The following is a 15,653-nucleotide window of genomic DNA, read 5'->3' on the forward strand; positions in this document are numbered from 1 at the left end:
TAACAAGAAAAATCTGCAGGTGACGGGCCCACACATCACCTGCACAACAGAAATAACAGCACTGCTGCTCTACCCAGCTTAGTATTAAGAGGATAAACACACTGAAAACCTCGAGAGTATCAAACATTGTAAGGGAAGCCTTACAGATGCCCATGCCCGCCAACCAGCTGGCTATTATTGATGGATTTCAGGTACAAAGCTGGGCTTTCAGCACTGGCTATACCTGTGGAAAGCTACCATGCTATTCTGCTCCAGAGTAGCCAATCTTACTGCTTTCTTTACTCCCTCCAAAACACTGCTTCTGGGACATGAATTTCAAAAATACCATCCTCAAAGTTTCATTTTGTCATCAGTCCTCAGGTGTCTATATATATGTTACAGGCGGAACTAACGGGAGCTGCTTATTTTTGCATTCAATTCAATCAATTTGTTTTGGAAAGACAGTTTTTAATCATTCCCAAGTTGAGAGCTTGCAATGCAACATTTCAGGCTGGTTTCATGACTAACTATGGCAGATTTATAAGGGAGATACCAACAAGATCTTAAGTATAGAATCATTAATGTATTGCTACAGTAACCCCAGAAACATTCAATGATTTTTATTGGAACATACATATTTCTTCAAGACGGTTCATGACATCTTACCAGATTTGCTTCTGTAAAGAAAGTTTTCATATTATAACTAAGCCATTTTACTGTTGCTGTGGTAACTACAGTACCAGTTAAAAAAGGTAACCTCAGAACAAATGCAATTGCTATGTAAAACTCATAACCAAGTTTCCTTCATTATCTAAACAAGGAAAAAGCAGTGCTAGAAGTAGATATGAATTAAAATTCAACAGCAATGACAGTTGGAAATCTGAAACTAAAGATCAGCTTTTCAGTTCAGTGTCCAGCACCACCTGCTTGCCTTCCACTTCATTTGTAGTGGACTGGTGTGACCTGCTGTTATTTGTGTTTTGGAAGTCACCACCTCTTTTTTGATGCTCAGAATCACTTCTTTTCAACCCAAGAATTTCACAGTCACAAACCATCAGAGTGGTGATGTATCAGAGCTGAATGGTTTTTGATACTATTTTTTTTAGGGAAATTATATTCACTGCAGATTAACATTCTGTGGCTCATTTTCAATTAAAAGTACTCTGCACTTATTTTACGTTTCATTCCCAAATCTAAACATAGGACAAAATAGTGTGCATAAAATCCTGGCTTCATCAGAGTGGAGGTTTATTTGACCACCTTCAGTGCAGCCAATGCTCACCTTCCAGATCCGCCATATTAAAAGAAATACCTGGAAAGCACAGAATTCATGTGAGTTTATCCCAAATCTAGTAGTAAGTTAGACTTTATGCAGGAGCAGAAATTTTGTACCATTCTATTCCAAAATATGACTTTAGCACAGTGCCTATTATAGGTGGATAATATGTTAAGACCTGCACCATACGCTCAAGAACAATAATTTCTGAAATTCTCAAGTCAGATCCGTGCAGGTCTGGAAGCATTTCATAAGCATGCCTGTTCTTTGCAAAATTGATACTGTTTCATTAAGTCTGAGGAAGGAAGGCTGTTGAATAGCAGCACCCTCCGGAACCAACGTCATCTCCTTTAATCAAGGAAAATAACATTCATAAATCATTTGGTATTTTAACTTATTCAACAATGATGGTTACAGTCAACGTATGTTATTTTATAGTCTCCATTGCATCTCATATGCAAATGGATTTTTCTTAGAGCATATAACAATAAATATTGCATGCAGAGATATTGGATTGCTTCCACTTCCTTGAACTGAGTTGTTGCACATAGTTATACACTAATATCTGCACGATAAAGCCCTCAGGGTAAATAGTGTTATCTGTAAAATTCAGCCTCAGTTGAGGCAAGAACAGAGTTACAACTGCACTTAGCAAGGGCCAATAACTACGCACAACACTTACACTTCAAAAATAGGACTTGACGTTAGAAAAACTTAGAATGCCAATTCTGTAGAGATGCAGCTACAGAATTCCACAGGAAAGATGACTTGAAGTTCAAGTTGTTTGAAATCTGTTCTTTCCACTTTTGGCAGCATCATTTCAGGCAGGTCCACTGCCCTATTTGTACTTTCTCAGTTACAAAATGGACAGGATGCCTGGAAATCCAGAGAAAACCTGGTTCTTCATTCCTTCAAGATTATTGTCACACCAAAGTGTTGTTCAAATGATTATGGGGGCTTTGAATTCTCTTTTAGAAAGCTATAGCAGAGTGAAAATCCTTTTCTCAGCCTACTGAAACTCTATTATTTTCCATTCAGTTCTGTGGGACACCCTCCAGAAGGATTTGCCCACATGTACAGTAATGACACATTGGTAATTTCACAGCCACTGAAATAATCCATGAGTCTCTGGGAATGAGACCTCAGAAAGGTCACAGACTCCCTCATTATCTTTCTGCTTTCTTTTGTTTCCTTGCTCTGCCCTTTTTCATCCTGTGAAAATGCTTCTGAATGCTAATGCCCCAGTCCTTGGCATCCTCTTCACCAGTCGTGTCAGCATAATTAATTAGGAAGGTAGAACAAACACCATTTCACACAGGTCAGGTAAACCCATTCTGACACCAAAGGAAGAGCAGACACAGGAGGACGATGCAAAGTACCTAACAGGAAACAGTGAAGAAGAACAACAACAACAACAACAAAAATCTAGAAGTAATGGGATGAAACAGAGAAATGCAGCCTGCCTATCCCTGGAAATGTATTATACCAGGGAGTCAACTCCTGGGAAGGATGCTGGAAACCAGACCGGAGGTTTGAGGCTCTCCATAGACAGAGTTAGACTCTGCCTTTAGGCACAATGTGAGCACAGAACAGTTTATGAAAGCATTCATGGCTCGTTTTCCTCTTTCCTTTTGTCTTGCAGGCTGGCAGCAAGATTGGCACCGAAGTGTTTTCCTATTGATCTGACCACTCTTAGCCCTTCCCACTGCCTGCGAGCCCTTTCCAGGGACTCAGTTAACTAGAACAAATGCATTTATGTCTTTCTATTCATCCTTTTACACTCACATGTTGCAAAAAGGTCATTAGAGATAATTCAGCCTTTAATACCACAGAGAGTATTTCTGTGTCTTCAGTGAACAAGTTGTTCTTCTCATGCACGGTCTCACACGTGCTACCCCCAAGGAACAGAAGCAAAATGCTATCGCTGCTTACAAGATGTTAGTCGTGCTGAGGTGCCAGGATTCCTCCTCAGTTAACACAGGTGCCTATGAGAGCTGCCGCAGACGTATTTTGGGCTTAGAAACACAAGGAAACATCCCATATGTCAGACTTCCCCCTTGCAGTCAGAGGGTTGCCCGTATGGGAGGTTTCAGAGCAATATTCTGGTGGAAAAAAATCCTGCAGTGTCTATTCAGCCAACACCTTTAGCTCGTCCTTACTGCACAGTCGGCGTGAATAAGCTTAATTAAAGCAGCTCTCCCTTGGGACCCCACACCTTGCTCGATCTGGCTGTCAGACAGGCAGCCGCTGGCACCAAGAGCAAGACAGCTCACGAGGAAAACCACTCACTGCTCCAGTCTGCTTCACACTGGTGAAGTCATTTACATTTGAGCCCTACTGACTTAAAATGCTTTTAATTTGGCAGCGCTACAGGTGCTACTTGCCTCAGTGTATTAGCCCAAAGCTCAGGGTGCCACAGGATAACTGTTTGAGTGGAGAGTTATAAGCAACACACGTTTTTTCCCTTCCTTTCTTGGTATAAGATGAAGTTTGGTGGAGGAATGTTAATTTCTGGATCTCTCACCTGACTGATCAAATCTATTATTTTTAAATTTCTATTTAAACTGAACAACTTCAAGTGTCAAAACATTGCTTAGTTATATTAATATACTGATTCTTATGTCCCCTGACACATGAAGAACACGACTCCATTGACTGAGTGGAGAAGTGCTCCGTTTCTGATTATTTTAAATGTCAGAATGGTCAAAACACTACATCTGATCCCACAGCAAGGAAGGATGTGCGACCAGATTGTTCCCATCCCATGCATTAGAAACAGATTGTACGAATGTAGGGGAGGGGAATAATGACTTTTGATACCATGCAGTTGAAGGAAAACATCTGAAACATGAAAGCCTGAAGAGATAGCTCAGAATTTTGCTGTCATTTGTTTGCTGTCAGTCTTTAACTGACTGAACTCTGAGCAGGAAACCTTCAGGAGAAATAAACAGACTGAAATAAAAATGGACAAACTCCTACTTTAACTAAGTTATGGTAAGCAGGGGGATGACCTGGAAGAAAGGAAGACTCAGCCATCACAGATAGGCAGAAATGTCAGAGAGCGAAGAGAGGTGAGTAATTACAGACAGATGAAAGCAGAGCAACACCACAGTTATCACTGGTGAAACCCAGCTGCTTCAAACAGCAGGTGGGTTGTAGGTACCAAAACCTCATCTAGCTATTGATGCGCTGAGTTTGAGCATCCAGCAGAGCATTCAATTTCAATTTACCAGGTCAGCTCTGAGCACGTCTTGTAGCCCTCCCTTGAAAATCTGTTGGGATGCTACAAGACGCAGAGAACTTGCGGAGCACCCAGTGTGCAGACAGCGCAGGGCTGTGTTGGGCTGCAGGAATGGGAGAGATTTCCATCAGCAGTTATCTTCCCTGCCATTTTTAATACCTCTGTTGTAGAGGTCCACACCTCTAGCACAGCTTTTCAGCAGGCTCTGTGGGAATTTATTTCTTCTCCTCAAAAAACTGCTTTTCAGTTTCAAACAAAAATAGGTTTGTCAACTGGATGGATTTGATAGTTAGATAAATGTGTTTTATCAACGGAATGGATTAGGCTGTTTGCATTTTGTCACCGCAATCTCAATCCATCCTGCCAATAAAACATATTTCATCAAAGCTTTAGGCCACCATGCTAACAGAATGTGTTTTGTCAACAGCCTAAATCCATCCTGTCAACAAAATCCATTCCGAAGGAAAATAACTCAATCTCTTCTGTCAACATCAGGAGCAAAAACTTGGTTGTTAGTATACGAAAAACAAAAACAAACCCACAGTTAACCATCCATATTTTCAGGCCAGAATGGGAAAAACACAAAAGTATCCATCAGCTTAACATATGTAAATGAAAACAATGGGGAAAATTAAGTAATGCATAAGCATTTCCTGCTGCGATTGGGATGTGAACAAGCTATGGAGGTGTCCAAGCCTGATGCTGCCACCACCCAGACCTCAGAACTGAACATCTAGATCCCAGACGTGTTGCTTAATGAACATGCATTTATTAAGAAAACTCAAAGGCTTAGTACACAAATTAGAAAAGTTCATAGAAGAGAGCCAGAAAGCTGATTTCTCTTGCTGACAGAAAGCCACAGTGGCAGAAATATAAACAACACAGTCTTGGGGGCTTCATCCTGTCCTCTGTGCTTTAATTAGGACTCACAAATTAAGTGGACCGATCCAGCTGTTATAGTCAGCCATTATTCCTTATCTGTGCCTCTGTTTGCTGTGGCTTTTTACAGCCATTTTAAGGCACAGAGTAGATTTTGTATACAATGATAACATCAGGTCAATGAAAGAGCCTTTCATAAGAAGCTGCAGCGTAGCAGGGGGCCTTCTAAGATCATAGGCAGGTAAATAGAAATGAATATGCTGAGTTTGAAAGGACGTGATGATAGGTGGCAATCATGTTTGTGTGCGCACATGTACACACATTTAAGTAATAGCTATAACTTTGTACAGAAGCAATTACAGGATGAAACCATTCCTGTGCCCCCTGGAGAGCAAATTCATACAGTGAGCTCCTCCCTTCCCTCCCCTTTTCAACTCTCAATAATATAAGATTCACTTCCAAAATTTATTAAAACAGTCTCAAAGAGCAATTGCAGATATTAAAGCCTGATAGCTCCAACTCCTTTCCTTGTAAAAGAGGCCCGTCTCCCTGCTCATCAGTGCTCTCAAAAGTGCATTGTGAATATTAGCAGTAGCTTTCATTCCAAGCCCTCAGTCAATACAGATTGATTGTTATCATATAATAAAAGTCAGACAGGTTTTTAAAAAGGGTTTGGTGCCTTTGGGTGCCTACCTCGAGGTGCTGTAAGAGAGCCCGATTTTCCTAAAGCACAAGCCGTACACCTGCTTTCAGAAAAGAGTCTTTGTCAATAATCTTAAGCCAGGTGTCCAAAATCAACTGCCTTTTAAAAAGTTATATTCACTTTCTCTTCTTCGGAATAAGGTCCTGCACTGCATTATATGCACATAATGTAAAGGATGTAGCATGGTCATGGGTGCTTGAACATATAATGTCAGGGTTGGGCTCTTTGACAGGATAGATTATTCTTAGATACATCAGAAACTGTATCCTGGATGCAAAATGGCTATTGTTTTTTTCATGACTTTTAATATGTGATTTTTTTTCCTCCTTTCAAGCCCCTGCTCCTGAAGCAATTTTAAAAGAGAATGAAAATCTGAAGCTTATTTAAGAATGAGACGTTTGTTTCTCTCCATAATTAGCCATTGTGGACCCTTAAACCTTAAACATCAAAAGGCAAAAGAACTTAATAAAATGTTACTTGGTTAAACAGTCACATGACTTAAAACAACTGCTTTATTTTGTAATCCTTGGAGTTGGTATCACTAGAATAGCCTCAAGCAGGGGGACGTGAGAGAGAAGATGGAAGATGTTTAATAATCAAAAGCAGATAAAATCTAACAAATTAACTCTTCTCCAATAACTAAAATGAATACACAAATATGTAATCCTGGGGCCATTACAAAGCAAGCTTCATGTGATATCTTAGCCTATCCCAACTCTTGATATGAGCACAAATAAAAGGAAAAAACTCGTGTTGTGAAAGAGACCTCTGACTAGTTGGTACTCTATTAAAAATTCATCTTGAGCAACAAGACATCAAATAGATCACTGCCTGCTAATGAAAGTCCTGCATCATTAAATTAATTCAATTTCTTCAGTTGCTCACTTCAGCATTTCTCTACTTCAGGTGAAAATCTTGCTATTTTAAAATTGGCGTCACCCTCCTTTTAAAAGGAGCCTTACCTTCCTCCAGATGGTCTACGCTAATTATCAGCCTTTTGTACTGCTCTATTTTGGGCTGTATTGTGAAGCGAAAGGATTCATTTTAATCATACGAAACAAAGTAATAAAATCATCTCCATGGGGAATGCCACAATGTTTTTTTTTCACCTACAGAATAGTCTTAAGTGTTTAATGATTTATTGATGTAGTTGCTTTGGCTTTATAAGCTTTCTAATTCTGTTTAATATGCATGCTGTCTTCCAGACCCTTGATTACACCACTCGCCTTGATCATTTACAACTTCAGATCAGCTTAGCAGGCGCTTCCCAAGTTCTGTTTCATAACACTTGGCAAATAAATATAAACAACAGCAGTAGGTATTTATTTTTCCTATTAATAGAGGTTCTTGTATCATGACCCCTGAAAATGGGATGCTGTGCCCTCATCAATAACAGGACAGAGTCCTTTGGGACAGGGATCATCTATTACATACCTGTACAGAAATTCACACCACTGCAGAAATCCTGTCCTCATCTCATGAGGATAAACGTCTTCTCTGAATGCCAAATCCTTGTCTGGGTCGTACAAGCACTAATCCATTGACAGTTTTGCAGAATGATTTTTGCTCTCTCATTAAATTCTTCTATATGTAGATTCAGTCATCGCCTGTAAATTGATAACAGGGGATATTCAGACCAAACAGCTTTGGAAACATCAGTGCTGACCTGGCAACCAGGAAAACAAAGGTTATTTAGTGCAGTCAAAGCTATCGGTCACATTGACAACATGAACCAAAAGGAGAAATAGAAATGTGGTTTGCAGTAGTAATGCAGAGCACACTAATGAGCTGTTGCTTACACAGTTCAGCATCAGGGCCAGATAAAACACATCAGAAGGAAAAAAATGTGTGTGCATGCATAGACAGACACACACACACGTGTGTGTATATATATATATAAAATCTAATATATACCATCTACATATACCATTATACCAGAAATGTGTATGCAACAGCAACCTCTGTAATGCGTCTGGATCTCACCTGGTCCCTCTCTCTGGACTGTGACAGCCTTCTGAATACAACTGAAATTCCCCCGTGACCATATTTCCACTATACCTAGAATAAAAAGCCACACAAAGCAACATACTCATATTCATTATCACCATGGACAAAACAAGCAGTTTATTTTACTTTTAAGAGCTTACTTCTAGCTCATACTCCTGTGCACTTCCAGGGCAGGATTCCTGTATTTGCATTTTTATTAAAACCTTATCAAGTCTAATGCCTTCATTTGTTATGGTACAATTATGTGAAACTGGAGATTAGACAGTCTTACATGCCCCAACTTTTAGGTATTTTATCATGCCCTGGTAGTGATGGTGGTTATCAAGTCAATGGTCCCCTCTACCATCACATGAATTAATGGTTATTTTGCTCCCACTGTCTGTAGGAGGAGCTTTTTTTTTTTTTTTTTTCCAGTGATGCTTCCTTGACAAACTGCCTCTCAATAACATCAGAGCTGCCATTAGAAAACTAGCCATGTGGTTTGTCCTAGGCATTTGCAGAAGGGCTGTGTGGAACGGACTCTGATTATAAGTGAACTCAAATAGCAAATGTCCAGATAAGACGCCAAAGGAATAACCGTTAGCCCTTAATCCTACCAATTTTAAGAAAGAAGCAGCAGGTATATAACTCAAGGAAACTTTCTCCACAAGTGCAAAGGACACTGTGTGCCCCTGCAAAATCCATAGCACTCTTTCAGACTTCTGAATCATCTCAGCTTAGTCAGGCAAACGCCCCTTTTCTTGGGAAAAAAAACCCTCTCTGATGCACTTTACTTTCCACAAACAAAACACTGTATCTGTAACGCCCTCCTGCAGCATAAATTCATCCAGTAAGTAGGATCTTAAACCACAGCTTTGAAACTAGCACTTCTTTCTGTTAAATGTATTTCAGCTGAAATGTTTACATTATTTAATTTTGAGGATGACACAACCATATTTTTACATACGTGTGAGCGTTGGACATGCAAGCTGAATGTATCACAGACCATCATCAGCGTGAGGACTTCTCCAAATTCAACTTTCTCCCTGTTTTCACAGCTCCCATTGCTTCATCATGCATATGCAGGCATATATAGTATGAAATATAGAAAATAGAAATAGTATGTAAAAGATTCAGAGCTGATTCACACACCAAAGTTTTTATGATGAATATTTCGTCCTACAGAGGAGGGATTTTGCGTGACACAAGAGCAAGGCTTTCTGAAATAAATGCAAAGAAATTGCTTGCTGTAAACCTGGCAGCTCTGCAAGGGATAGGCAACAGAGTGGCCAAATACCATCAGCTCTGGGGAAAAAAAGATGTCTGATTGCTCAAAGTACCTCTGAAAATTTACCCATTAAGACAGAAGATAAGACAGTGGCCAGCTATCCTCAACAGGACCCTTTTCTTGAGGGTTCATGTTACTAACCTCAAAATGATTCAAAACCCAAGTGCAATACCAACAAGTCTTAACTCCCAGTGAAGTCAAAGGGAAAACTTGAACTGAAATTATTTAGGGAAGAGCTGAGTGGACCCAATTCCCCTTTTAGTCTGTTAAGACTCCATTAAATTATTCCAAGTAACTCCCAGGTGTATGAGAAACTGTCTCCATCTGAAGCCTGCCTGCAGGTTTGATCAAAAGGAGATGTAATAAGGGATGGCAGCAGTCGTCTTGTATGGAAGCTTTCCTAGCCTGCTCTCGAGCTTGTTTAGTTCAGAGAGCAAAGATCCACATTAGCTGGAAATAAATAGCTTAACAGACTAAGTATTTCAAAGTGGACCTGTACCAGATGGATAGCATCATTTTTACTTCTTAATTCTCTAGAGGAGGGGGAGCCTCTCACCTGAGCTATTACCTAAGCTTAATGAAAGAGAGAAGCAGAGAGGAAAAACTGGAAGTGTTTGTCTCTAAATTTTTAAGCGCCCTTTTTTCCCTTCTGTAAATCACATTATATGCATTGGGCAGAGTCACAAAACAGCACTGTAAAGTGATGAACAGCTACCTCCTTTCCCTGCTTACTTTGAGCTCGAAAGCATCTATTGGTTCCATGCAGTGGATTTCCTGGATGGAGAAGAGATGCAAATCAGTCCATGGCTGGCCAAGAGCTTCCAGCTGTTTGCAGATTGGATTGGGGAACAATAGCAGGCTGACATCTCTTCTTTCTCATTTCAGTTACAGATATGCTGCTGCTCTTGTTGTGATTTATTAACCGTGGATTAATTGGCATTCCCTTGAACTTGATGTGGGAAGGATCTTCCCTAATCCCTTCTCTTAACCAAGCTTTCGAGTTCTGCAAAGTTACTTTCAATGTGAGCAAACGTTATTGCATCCCCAGAAAAATTTGCAACAAAGCAATGAGGTGGGCTGACGGTGCTTTGAAGCAAACAGCAGCTAAATTGTTGGGAAAAACCTCACTTGGCACATAATATTATAAGCAGCAAAGCTAGTTTGTAGCAGCACAGAGGAAAAGAGGCTTAACAACCCAAGCATTGCATTTCCAGCACCATAAAGCTGGTCAAATAAAGGAAAAATTTATGCATGTATAAAGTCATTTGATGATAGATGGGGAGGATTAAGCTCTGTTGAGCAAGTTATCCCCTGCAGAATGTATTTCAGCCTTACCATACTGTTTGATAAATAATGGGCAGATTAACTGGCTAAATTTTGCACAAGACAATGTTTCCTAGGGTTGTAAACCACACCTTTCACATACTAAATTTGAAATAAATAAATAAAAAGAATTGAGTAATGAGTAATTTTTTTCAGTTTGAAACTTGTTTTCTGTAAATTCCTCTCCCCCTGCTTAAAAAAATATCTGCACAAAAGAACACAATAAAATTAATCTGCATCAAGTTCTAAAATGGATTTATTAAACTGTACTAAATCCCCATGAAGACTATTTGTCCAGTGCAGTTTAATATCATTCATAAATGGAGTATGATAAATTGACCTAAGGCTACTCTGAATCTAGATGAGAATTAACAATGTGGTTTAATTAATCCACTCCAAGTTCAAAAATTCTGTTACTTAAAAAAATAAAAAAAATCAGAGTTTAGAAGTTTGTCAGCACTGTGGCAGTTAAGAAAATCAGAAAAAAATGTAGAAGTATTATTCCAGTTCCTATTCCACTATGGAATATTTTCACACAGGAGTCTTTGTTATGCCAAAGTGGTGTAAAAGACCCTCACAATAAATGACCTGCATACATCTTACTCGAGTCCTCTGGCTGCAAGTGAATACCAGTGCCATCACTTACATTTTCCATAAAGGGAACAAAGCCATTTTTCTTCCCTTCCTGTCTGCTTTCTCCTCCCAAATCAAATAAATTTTAGATATTTAAATGAATTAAAAGGTAATAAATCCTCACCTGAGAAATAGTAGAAGCGCATAGCAAACACTGTGCTTAAATAATTTAGAAAAATGACCTGCTGTGATATTCTGCCTTCTGAAGTTCAGGTATTTATTAGATTCCCTTTCTTTGTGCTTTTGTTCTTTCATGAATACCATTACATCAGCAAAGGTGTCCCATGCTACGGGAATGGTTGGGTGGCTTAGTGAACCTTTAACAACTCCTTCTGTTCCTTTCTGATGGCTGTGGCACCTTCAAAGGAGAGCAATGATACAGTCCATAAACTGTGTAAGGTCTAAACAAGTATAGACACAGAGAGCAGTAACATTTCTGATGTGCAGAGCTATGAATCTTCTCAAAATCCTCCCTAAAACTTCAACAACAAAAAACAGCTTACTTCTCCAACTCCAACAGAACTACACCAGGAGTAAATAATTTATTTTTTTCCCATTCATTGCCTTGACTGTAATTTTCTGGGCACAGACTGCTTCTTCACGTCTCTGGGTACAGATTAGCACAATGAGCCCTTGTCTCTGCTGCAGCATCCATTAACAGAATTAATTAATGGAATACAAACACACTTTCTAAAAATTTTCACACGTTTTTCCACTCTCTAAATAGATTTCTGTCACTATAAACATGCTGCTTAGAATACCCTGACTGAATTCCCATATAGGATGCCTGAGAAGGAAATCGTTTACCTGAAGGAAATATATAGATGCAAACTCCAGCTACTTCGATAACCTTGTTATTCATAGATCAGCCAAACCAATGCTTGAACTGGAACACATCATCTACCTACAACTGCCTACCAACATGAAAGGACAGATAGGACAACAGTTTAGCTGTGAATCTGCCTTTCCGTACAACGCCTAGCACAATAAGAGCCAAAAAATTAGTTTTTCTAGGCCTTAAGTCAATAAAAGCATTAATTCTTCCCAAGAAGGCAACAAACAGAACTAAGCTATGAACAGGCTGCCCACAGGCATATGATTCAGGTATTCATTTAGATATGGGGCAAAAGTGACCCAGAAAAAAAAGGTAAATCTACTTCTAAAGCTGAGTTACTAAAAATTGTTTTCACAAGGCAATATACCTGATTCAGATGATAATGTATCTAGTTTCACATTCAGTACACCAGGTATCACAGACAACACGTCTGATTTAATAGGTAGTGCCCTCTGGTCAGTTCAGCAAATGGACCATCTGAGGAGAGGTGTGATCTGTTATCAAATAAAGTCTGCTTGGGTGGATTGCCCCTTTCTGTCCACGTGAACCAAGGTAAATTTCCACGGGGGGACACTTGTAACATGGGAGGGCTGAGTTTCATTTGATTGGCAGCTGCCACTCAATAAGCCAGCACCCCTGCCCTTGCACAGACCGCGGGGCGTCAGATGCCATACCCCTTCCCTCATCTCCCAGATTTCTTCAGCTCAGGGCCCTCACATTGCTGAGACTCCCAAACAAGGTATTTCATACCTATTTTATAATAAATGTCCCCTGACAGATATTGAGCCCACACTGGTAGGTAACTTAATCAACAGTCAGTCTCCAGCAGTCCATACAGCAAATTATAGCTGGCATTTAATAGAACTGCAACGCAGAAATAGCTTTAACACACCAGTTGGTATTTTAGGCCACATAATAAATTCACGGCTACCCAGTTACATGTCAATTAATAGCACTAAACATCTTTAATGTATTAACAAAGAAGTCATTCAGATATTAAAATTTGGATTAATTAAAGCAGCAATGAGGTTTTAAGTGTCCGATATTTTAAAATTCACCTGATCTTTTCAGTCATTACAAAAGGACCTTTAGCCAACGTATATAACTGCCTCGTAAAATTAAAACTGTAGGGAAAATTAAAACACGCACTTGCAAATATTGCTACAGTGCACTCGATTCCAAGTCAGCCCAGGGCATACCCGCAGCCCCAAGCAGCAGAATTAAACAAAGAGCTGCTTCAGAAACCATGTTATCATTTGAGGTGATCAGTACTTGCAGCAGATCACTGAAGAAATGGAAATCAAGTAAACTCTTCGATTTATAACCTCACGGGTGACTCTGCTTTTCTGTGTATTTACCCAGCAGTTTGTGGCTGGCTGACTGGGCTATAGAGTTAACTTGAAAAAAAAAAACAAAGAGGAGCACGAGTGCTGTGTCTGAAGTGGCACCTGCTGACCTGTAAATATTAAGGCAAAAAAAGGGACGAATAATAGGTCAGACTTATCCCGACACGAGCTTTTAACACAGAGTTACCTCCAGGATGATTATGGCCCACTCAGAGATGCATTTTTTGTGCTGATGGTTTCACAGTTTGCAGCATGTCTATGTGCTTGCTCCCTAAGGCCAAAATGAAATGTTTATGAGAACACCAAGGCGGTGTTTCTTCTTCACAGATCTTTACACATCGTCAAAGGAGACCTATTTACAATAGGCCTTTCACCTGCGATTCTTAGGAACCTTCACACAGGGATTTCCAAGACCTGAAGTTAGTGTAGAAAAGCTGCCTATGCTCTAGGACTAGCAAATTATGCTAATGAATTTAATATCATTTTCCAGCCCTTGCCTTATTGGCTAGGACCCCAGGCTAAATCAATCACCCTTCACACCCTCATGTCATCTCCACCTCTATGCTCATGCTCTCTCCCATGTTGTCCCATCTCATCCTTTGCTGAGAGCTCCACAGAAGCAAGTGATGCCCAGAAACGTTCACCCGTGCCAGAAAAGATCTTTAGCATCATAACCATTAACACAAGAACTGCTCAGAGCTACTGTAATGCTGGTTTAAAAATAAAGAAAAAAGAAAAAAGAATTGGAAAAAGAAAAAAAAAAAGCTAATTGGAATAAAGGCTAATCAGGCAGGACTTCCTCTTATCACCTTCTTATCTTAGGAGCTGGGTTACAAAACTTTGTCCCACCACTGCATTGACCTTCAACTCTTGGCTCCACCCAAGCAGCAAACCAGTGTGACACAGTGAATTTTGTAGAAAACCAGTGGGCATTAAGTGATTTCATGGGTCATCTGAGTTAGATTGCCCTCTGCAGCTGTTCCTAAAACTTGTGTTTTGCATGCTCCTGCTAATGCCTGCAGTAGCCAAATGCCTGCTGAATTCCTATCTGTGTTCTGCTTTATGTTAAATGTTAATGCTGAAAACACTAAATTCCAATATCTACTGTGATTTCCTTTCCTTTTGAACAGCAATCAAATTAAGCTTGACTTTCACTTAACTGCCTCCAGGTGGGCACCCATGGCTGGGGTCTATCACTGACAGCAGTAGGTGTGTAATCAAATCGAGTTAGACAGTGATTGATATTTTGCATACCCCGTAATTATGTTATTAAAGATCTGGCATGTTGTTTGATGTCAAATGATGTGTGATTGCTAGAAATGAAATGCAATTCATTTAGTATTTCAGAATGGGGAGAAAGTCTGGTAATGGGTTTCTGAGAGACAACAGCCATTTTCTACCAGCCTTTGTACAGTACAGTATGCTATAGTTGGGTGTATGTAGTTTTAATATTCATCAGAATTAACCCTTCTGTGTGCCTGGACCTAACAGAACACATATTGGTACAGTTCTTTATCTGATAGAGTGATTTATACTAATGTATCACGCTGCTGCAAATCTGCAGCTACTTGAAGCTTCAGCATGAGGTGAAAAACACAATTTTAGTTTCAAGCCATTGTGAAGCTGTTGTACTTACAATACAGTCATGGAGATTTTTCTAGATGCTCAGCTCTCCCAGTATTCCCACACCTGTAGCCAGGCTCCAATCTCCTTCCAATTTAAGCACTAGAGGAAGACTGTTAGTGGTAATTACTCATCATTATATATATATCTATATATATAAAATTCTCATTCCTCCATCCCTTCCAGACAGAACACACCCTAACCTAGGGGCTTATCTACACTTGAAAGTTAATTCAAGGTTACAGTAGGGCATGAGTTTACAGAGAAATAGATATTCTTTAATAACCACAGAGAGCGAGCTATTCTAGAATAAAGGGGCTTTATTTAGTTCAATTCACTTTCTTTAATCACTAATCCTAAACAGGTAATTAGTTCTTTATTAACACACTGAAACCGTATCTGAACCCTTCAAAAGCCATTTCTTAGAATTCCCTGGATAACAAGCGCGGTAACAGATCATAATTAAGCTCAGAGTGAGAAAGTATTGTTCTGCATGGCAGAGCCAAGCTGAGCAGGACTGGGTGTCAGACAGAAACTACAC

The 15,653-nt window shown here is 39.7% G+C and overlaps 1 long non-coding RNA gene across 1 annotated transcript in view; it reads right to left on the reverse strand.

Moving 5' to 3' along the window:
* Positions 1-15,199, reverse strand: part of LOC121060571 — a 92,307-nt gene extending 77,108 nt beyond the window's left edge. Inside the window, exons 1-4 of the long non-coding RNA XR_005814875.1 lie at positions 15,126-15,199; positions 9,032-9,131; positions 8,062-8,136; positions 7,513-7,685 (exon numbers count right to left, since the gene is read on the reverse strand). This is a non-coding gene — a long non-coding RNA (uncharacterized LOC121060571). The remainder of the gene's footprint in view (positions 1-7,512; positions 7,686-8,061; positions 8,137-9,031; positions 9,132-15,125) is intronic.
* Between the last annotated feature and the right edge of the window lie 454 nt (positions 15,200-15,653).

This window comes from Cygnus olor, chromosome 27, assembly GCF_009769625.2.
Source record: "Cygnus olor isolate bCygOlo1 chromosome 27, bCygOlo1.pri.v2, whole genome shotgun sequence".
Taxonomy (NCBI): domain Eukaryota; kingdom Metazoa; phylum Chordata; class Aves; order Anseriformes; family Anatidae; genus Cygnus; species Cygnus olor.